This window comes from Mytilus californianus, unplaced genomic scaffold (assembly GCF_021869535.1).
Source record: "Mytilus californianus isolate M0D057914Y unplaced genomic scaffold, xbMytCali1.0.p SCAF_7, whole genome shotgun sequence".
In the NCBI taxonomy this organism is placed as follows: Eukaryota; Metazoa; Mollusca; class Bivalvia; order Mytilida; family Mytilidae; genus Mytilus; species Mytilus californianus.
The window spans coordinates 115,978,144-115,987,255 of record NW_026262723.1 but is presented as its reverse complement, the minus strand read 5'-3'; positions in this window follow the sequence as shown (position 1 = coordinate 115,987,255).

The window sequence follows — 9,112 nt, the reverse complement described above, 5'->3', positions numbered from 1 at the left end:
CTGATATCTCAAAAACAAGGACACGGCCCTTTCATATTTTCTGCCTTTTCAGTTCCGCTGTTTATATACAATGAATGTACAGGTCTTTTAAAAAGCTTGTGATTTTGAAAGAGAGTAGTAAATATCCTGAAGCCCAACCAATTTTGAGTGTGTTCAGAAGCCTGTGTAATTGAGAGGTTGTTTTTTGTTTGCTTTGTATTATATTTTTTGTTTTGTTAATATTATAATCATTAATTAACTCATCATAGATACCAGGATTAACATTTTATACGCCAGACGCGTGTTTTGTCTACAAAGGACTCACCAGTGACGCTCGAATCAAAAAAGTTAAAAAGGCAACATAAAGTACGAAGTTGAAGAGCATTGGGGACTGAAAATAAACTGACAAAGCGATGGCTAGAAAAATATCAAAAGACAAACAGTAAACACTACAGTAAAAACTGAAGACTGAGCATCACGAACCCCACAAAAACCGGGGGTGATCTCAAGTGCTCTGGAAGGTTAAGCACATCCTGCTCCACATGTGGCACCCTTCGTGTTGCTCACTTAAGGTATAAGTCTAGTTCGGTAGGTCACATTTGGGAAAAAGGAGGACGGGATTGTGGTTCCGACGATTGGAACATATCCGTTTAATATATGATAACGAAATCCCTAAATAATTTACCAGCTATATGCTGAAATCCAAAACGCGTCTACAGACACATGCATAGCAAACAATTTATGAAATGTACGTGTAAAACTCAGAAACGTGTCCATCCCCTAAAACGTTTCCATCCCCCAAAACGTGTTCGATCCCCCAAACGTGTCTATATGACATCACCGAACTCCCAAACATGTCTAGTTGATATAAGACGCCATAAACGTGTCCTTTTCATAAACGAATATCCATATTTTAAAAACGACTAAACAAGTTAACCTTAATGAAAAAGCTTTTCGTTATGCCAAATGTTGTTTGAATTTAAATCTAGTCGAGATTATAACAGGGACCTTAGACTTAAAGTGCAAAGAAAAATGTTCTCGAAAATGTTCTTCTTTGATTGTTATTTTTAAAACGCGCTGTTTTGTTGTAAAAAGTAAACAGAGTCCACGAACATCATTTAAAACAATGGGCACAGAATGTCAAATAAAAAGTGCGAGCGCTGTCCAAATTGAAAATTGCAAAGACAGAACAATGTATCAGATAGTTTTCATGAATTCTTTTTTTTTTTATTTCATCTTAGTTATACCATGTACGTTTTCCATAGATTGGCTTTCTCGACAAATATGATACTCTTATGGTTTTGGCATGTTATCTATTTCTTGCACGAAGAGATATTTCTCGTACCACACTGCAGGGAGTATGATACGAAAAAGTAATACGAAAACTGCGTTAATTTGACTGGCTTATCCAGCATCATGAGACGATATTACCACATTTCCATTGGCTATTTGTTAAGTCATTGATAACTTTCAAAGGTAAAGTCGATGTACAATTCGCTATGACAATATGTGATTCCTTCAATAATATACAACACACTCACACTTTTATCCTGGAAATCTTCTTTTTGACAAATTTTATTACATTCTGAAGCGTACAAAAATATGTAAATGTCTGATGTTGGAGTTGGACACCGGAACAGGAATATCACTCGTTATGAAACCTATAATTATTATTTTGTTTGTTCATTAAATAGTGAAATAAGTGCACATTTTAAATAGCTTTAATTCACATTTTGGACCTTTGACCATCGATTCAAATTTTACGATTGAATGATTTAAAATTCACAGCAAAAAAATCCTCATTTATCCCAATATCAGTAACAAGAGAGTTGATTTTAGATTCACAAATCCATTCTTCTCTCGTTTGTTATTGACATAAACAGAAATGACGATGAAAGTTTTCCATGTTTATACTGAATACCAAAACCCCTTTTAAAGAACGATTTATAGCCGGGTCGTCAAGATGTTTGACTTAACATTTTTCTAACGATCATAGCACAATGTTTTCCACATTAAAAGATGGTCTACAGGAATATTGTGATGAGGTATATTCACCCAGTGGTGTCAATTAGATGTTGGTTCTAAAACACTCCAAAAAAATCCTCAATCACAATCTTAACAATATATCAGTAATGTCCAAATGTTTGATTGTCCTAAGTTGTACACTACTATTCCCTATGATAAGGATAGATCGACTCATTAACCAAAACAGTTTTTTCTACAACTATAGGAAACATAGACATAAATACCTTGTTTTTGTTTATGAAAAAGCATACATATTCCCATAAAACATACTGAAAGTCAACTTATTTTTTGTTAACACTTTATTTCGTGTTAGTTTATTTTTTTCTAGCGACTTCTCGAAACGAATTATTTTCGCTATTTTTTTTATTCATTTTCTTGATGTATTGATATAAGGGAAGATCCAAGTTTAGTATGTTTTCAACGATTTTGCGTTATTTCTTTTATTCAATATAGTCGCGAACATAAATCGCGTGCAAACAATAGTTGGTTTACAGTACACCGAAGATCATATCATCAAAATGCTGGACTCTTTGATCGACAACATATTCGTTGAGTTTGGTGTATTGATATTTTTTCAGCACGCAGTCGGTATTGCAATGGTTAACTATAATGCATCTTGCTAATTTTTGGGGATTTGATTGAAGGTATATCAACGATGTACTGTCATTCAATAACCCATATTTCAATGAGTGATAAAGTCTCATAAAGCCAAGTAAACTTGATATTGAGGATACTACCGGAAGAATAAATATAAAAAATAAGAAGATGTGGTATGATTTTCCATGAGACAAATCTGCACCAGAGACCAACTGACATTTAAGTTTACAACTAAAGGTCACCGTACAGCCTTCAACAATGAACAAAGCCTATAGCGCATATAGACAGCTATAAAAGGATGTATATAGAATGAAAAATGTAAAACAATTCAAACGAGAAAACTAACGGCCTGTTTCATGTACAAAACAATAAACAAAGCACAAATATGATATACAGCAACAAACGACAACCACTGAATTATTAGCTGCTGACTTGGGGTAGGCACATACAGAATGTGGCATAGTTATCCCCCTCCCCTTCGCCTCCCTCTAACCTGGGACTGTGGTGTAACAATATAACATAAGAACAAACTATAAAAATCAATTGAACAGGGCTTAACTTATCAGATAGATACAAAGCAGAAAAAACAACAAACATAAACACAGACTAAGCGAGGCAGGGAATTCATTCATCCCAACAACACAAAAGGCAGCTAGTTAAAAGCCAAAAACAACTAATGTCCACTTCATTTGAGCTTTGGTGGATAGTTGTCTCATTGACAATCATACCACATCTCCTTATTTTTATAATAAAAAATCATGTTTATAAGACTCAAATATCAATCACTACACATCCAACATGCAATTAATTTATAGTAAAGACGTCATTAAGAGTCAGAGAAAAACCTGACTTTGTGCAATGCTAAGATACAGGTATCGATAGATTGTAGAACCGTGAATAAAGTCTGCTTCATATCTTAATCTTTTTCATGATAACGAAATATAAAAACGACTTCAAACTAAAATATTGCGAAAGTACTTTTATTCGTGGGGTACAACTTTACGTGGTTATCGTGGATGATTTTATCCACGAATTTAAGTGTCCAACGAAATATAACAACTGTTGACTAAATCAAGACATGGAAAGATCCCCATATAGGTTTGACTACATAGGTACGGCCATATAATCTTGATAAATCATTGATTATCAGCAAACGCACTATGAACGATATGTAACTTCAGACAGGGTTTTTCTCATCTAATCTTTAAAAACTCTAAACTGTATGACTTTTGAACATTTAAACCTCATGAACAAATAATTTTGATATATGAAAGTCAAACTCCCGGTGATGATATGCCATGACGTAGTGTTTATTTTATCTCCTCATAATTCTCATACGAAAAAAAAGAATAATTTCATATCGGGCTTGCTTTTGTATTTCAAAAGAAATAATTATTCAATTCAAATTACATTCTTAGCATATTTTTTATGTAATTGTTTTCTTTAAGTGACATATTAAAGGCCAAATTAACACCTTTGATAATCGTTAATCTATTCATCATTCGATATCCGGTTAATTAGTTTCATCACTTCTGATCACACGTGTGCAACAATTAAAATTTTTACTTTGCATTTTCCTTCAATCGAGACAATTTGTAAGCGGAGATTAATCAGTTTTTTTTTTCGAAAGCAATTTTTTTGTCAAAAATTTGATGAATTTGTCAGTAATGAAAGACGAAAAAATAAGTGAAAATGAACATCTTATTTTGCAATGTCCCACAAATCATTATAAAACAAAATATGATTATTTTCAAGAATCTTCGTTTCTAAGGCTTTAAATTCTTCACTCGATTTTTTTCTTCAGAAAATTAAAATCCACGAATTTAAGAACCAACAAACATGTAACTTTTGCTCAAACCACGAAAATTAATACCCACGAATAAAAGTACTTTCACAAACGTGATAATTTTGACTTCTCTTTTCTCAGCAGTGACATACCTTCTTCTCCAGCGTATGGCATTTATATATCTATGCTCGTGCATTTTCACACTATACGGACTAAGTTAAAAGGGTTGTGCAAAAAATAACTGCTCCAAAAAAGTTTATTCCCCGAGGGTATCACCAGCACAGTAGTCAACACTTCTGTGTTGACTTGAATTATCATTGATATGGTTATAATTATAAATTAACTGTTGACACAAAACTTTGAATTTTCGAAATACTAAGGCTTTTCTACCTTAGGAATAGATTACCTAAGCTGTATATGGAAAAACTTTTAGGAATTTTTGGTCCTCAATGCTTTTCAACTTCGTACTTTATGTGGCCTTTTTAACTTTTTTTTTTATTTGAGCGTCACTGATGAGTCTTTTGTAGACAAAATGCGCGTCTGGCGCAAATACAAAATTTCAATCCTGCTATATATGATGAGTTTATTTACTGACAAATAGAGTGCAGATGAAAATTTATATACACATGAATGCACTCTATACGGTACTGACATTCTTCAATATTTTTTGTTACCTCGTTTGTTAAATATTTTCAATCTATATATGGTATAAAGATAAGGAGATGAGGTATGATTGCCAGTGAGACAACTATCCACCAAAGTTCAAATGAGGTAAGGATCCAATGGACTTAGTGTAATGATGTCAGTAATAGTCAGAGAAAAACATGACCTTGTGTGTCTGTAAAAATTACATCTAATACAAGATCTTGACAGACATTCGTTAATACTCTAGAATATATACATCTATAAATATCAAACCTTTAAGCATGATTCCTTGCTATTTTAAGTTGTACATGTATTTGAAAACAAGCGTTATGAATGCTTCATAAGTTATATTAACATATGATCAATCTTTTTTCTAAGCCTACATAATAGCGGATCAATAAATGTTGTTCTTGCAGTTCTACTGACTATATCGATTGGAACAAATATAGTGTTAATCTTTTTTATCTTCAAACTAAAAGGTTACGAGAAAAAGCTGTTGCGTTTTTCTGTACAGAAGATTAAACCGGGACAGTATGACAGCTTACGAGGTCCGAATGATTTTCCGAACGTTGCTTATGTCTATGATGAAGCGAACATTCAAGGTGAAATTGACCAATTTGTTTCTAAGGAACCAAAGTTTTAACCGTAGGACAAAAACCTGTTAATCATCGTGTTAATCTTAAATGTTTAAGGTTTTTTTTCAAAATTAAAAAAATGTGTATTGAGCACCTAAATAAGTACCATACGATTAATTAACATATCGACTGGTCAGTATTTGTCATTTTCTCTCTAACTTTCAACCTAAACATGCTAGAAGCGCTGGCATTCTTGTATTGTATAACATTTACTTTATTGTACCTCAACAGGATTTAACTCCCTCCTGCAAAGTTCATCTAAAAGATTCTGTTTAGGATTTTCTTTCGTTTCGCCACTTCAAAACGTCTGATCTATTTGGCATTGCAATCTTTTTATTTCGGCCGAAGAACATATATCTTATTTAGGTTATATATGGAAAATAGACGTGGTACAGTTTTCAATAAGTAAACCCTTCAATAAAGACGACTGAACGAGAAAACTCGACACCGATCAAGGAATTTTTCATTTTTGTATAGCTTGTTATTCGATGAAGTATAATGTATAATAGTATGAAGTAACTACTTAGATCTTTGTGCATTTAGTTTATGTAATTTAGTGTTATGTGATGATTCTGAATAAAGAATGTTTAGCAATAAAAAAAATATTTATTTAAATCCATTATGGTTTCTTTTCTTCTTTACGGGTAATATGATATGATTATCCCTGGAATTGGATACTACAATGCATAAATTTATTCCGTTCCTTGATCATCTATCAACTGAATTTATATTTTTTTCAACACACCCCGAATTCCAATTTTGCTATTTACATCCAGTTTGTATCATTTAAGGTAGCACAATACAAAGATTTTTTTACTTCCAATCTCCAACCTTTAAAACGCTGTTACTTTCTTAAAAATGCATATAAATTAATAAAAGAGGTATATATAGATAGATAAAAGATTAATCTTTTGAATGAATGCAATATTTTTGTTATGCAATCATTATGTAATCAATTATCATGCAATTAATGGTAAAATCTTGGTCAGTTCACTTGAATGAATTTAGCTCTTTTATCTCTATAACTATACAGGAAATTTTAACGAAATCTTAATCAACACAGCAGGAGCTACAAAAGGGTGTCTCAAATTATCGCTATGGTATTCCATTCTCTCATAAATCTGTAATTAGTGTAAACATCCTTACCACATAAAAGTAGATGATGTTTGATTAGGTGTAAAATTTGATCTATACATTCTGTCAGAAATCTGAGACACCCTTTTGTAGATAATGGCTGTAGGAACAACATATAATAAAATCAACCCTCTAGGGGTAACCATGAAGAAGCTAATTTCAATTGAAAGTGGAAATTTCTTGTAAAATTTTGTAGACACAGTTAACATTATAATTGATTACATAATTGTTGTATAATACTAACATTGCATTAATTTGAAAGAGTAATCTGTTAGCTATCCATAAATACCACTTTTATAAATTTTCAAGCATTATAAAGAAAGTTACAGCATTTTAAAACTAAGGAATTGGAGGTATAAAATCTTTGTATTGTGCTACCTTAATTCAAATGGTACGACACATTCAATGTCTGGTTTATTGTCGGGGCTTTCTGAAAAATTTCATCATACCCTTTTCAATAGGCTTAGATTTTATCCTGATGTAATCGTGTATTATCTCTTTCCCATGTCAACCCTTAAAGTGAATAAGAAGATGTGGTATGAGTGTCAGTGAGACGTAGACGTATGCAAAAATAACTATAACAAAAATGCAGAACTGAAAGGAGAAGTCCATACAAACCGATTATATCAAACGGAGCGAGTGGTAAACACCTGTCACATTTCTGACTTGTTACATGCATTTTTCGAAGCTAGCTAAACCTCCTGCTTGTTTGACAGTTGTTTATAGTTCCGTTATATAAACACAATTGGGTGAGTAATCCAAACAGACGTAATAGGTTAATGTGACAATAATTGGGATCCAGCAGCCAAAACTTTGTAAGCATACATCACAGACATACAACACAACTGACAAAACAAATCTAACAAAGAAGCCAACGCTGAAGATAGTATGAAATTACAAGGATAAACAAAATGGAAAAAACACTGTTAAAACCTCTTGCGACCGAATTCAACTTTAGATCAATGTACGGCCTTCTATGATTATTGTTGTTGCGTATCTGTAAATGCAGCTTGTGTTTAAAGACATGCATAAATAATTTGGTTAAAAGATGTGCATGTCCGAGATATTTCTGTCTGTGTTTTTCAATTACCATCTCCCCTCTGAAAGTAGCACGAAACATTTCCAAGCACTTAACACTTTCCGCAAAGAACTTTTATTTTTTACAAGAGATTGCATTGTTATTCCTCACAGCACATAACCATTGAAGCTATTCTGTGCTAAAACGTTGGCTTGCGCTACGTTCACCGACCGTGCAAGACCATCATGGGTAGTCAAGGTTGTTAAAAACCTCCATTATCATTGCGCTACGTTTCAATTCTTTACACTGAAGGAAGAGGTAAGTTTTCTAATTGATTGATTGATTCTTAGTGTTTAACACCACTTGTACTTGGCTATATCGTGGCGGCCAGTTTTCATTGGTTGGAGCAATCCGGAGACCCCAGAGAGAACCACCGACCAGTGACAGGAAAACTGGTAATCCTAGTCAATTAGGATTGGAGTCAAACGCACCTGTGACGTGTGGGGTTCGAAATCACAACCTGCTGTAGATCAACTATTTAGATCACTGGACACCGATATTTATCAATGTATGAAGGTAGACGTGCCATTCGAATAAGATAACTCTCATCACGTGATTACTGTTTCAAAATGAAAGGCCATAGCAAAAATGATGGAAACAAAGCTTTATTTTGTTCTGCAGATTGAAAGTAAATAAAAGGTTCATATTTGTGGGAATAAGATGAACAAGGAAGCCAATGATAAATTGTTCGTTTGATTCCCAGCTAATCGTTACAATGTCGAGACGGAAATTTGCAACCCAAGTATCGATTGGCATTTACAATGTAAACGGCCTGATATCCTTCTTCTGGCAGCAAGTAAGTAGGGAGATCCTGCGCAACTTGTGGCACTCGTCGTGTTATTTATTGTTATTACAAAGTCGGTGATAAGTGTTATGTTGTGATGTAGTAACAACCAAGGAAATGAAGACGGAATAGTGCTACAATTGGAACATATCAGTGGTCATCTGTGACAGATATTTAGGCTTTTGTTTGCGTTGTAATAGGGCTAAAGTTTACTCCTTCTGAGTTGCTTTTAAGAGTAAAACCACTTTATGTGTTACCTAAGTTGGTGTTTGGTATCTTCGAATGGCTCACGGTTTTGAAATTGGTAAGCTAGAGTAAGCCAACTTTTAAAATATATCCTGCAATCTGTCTAGACTGGATTGATCTAGCGATTGTCATACTTCTGCTGAATTCTTCTAAAAGATGTCTTAAATCGTGGTATCTAGTTTGTCATAAATCTAATGGATTCT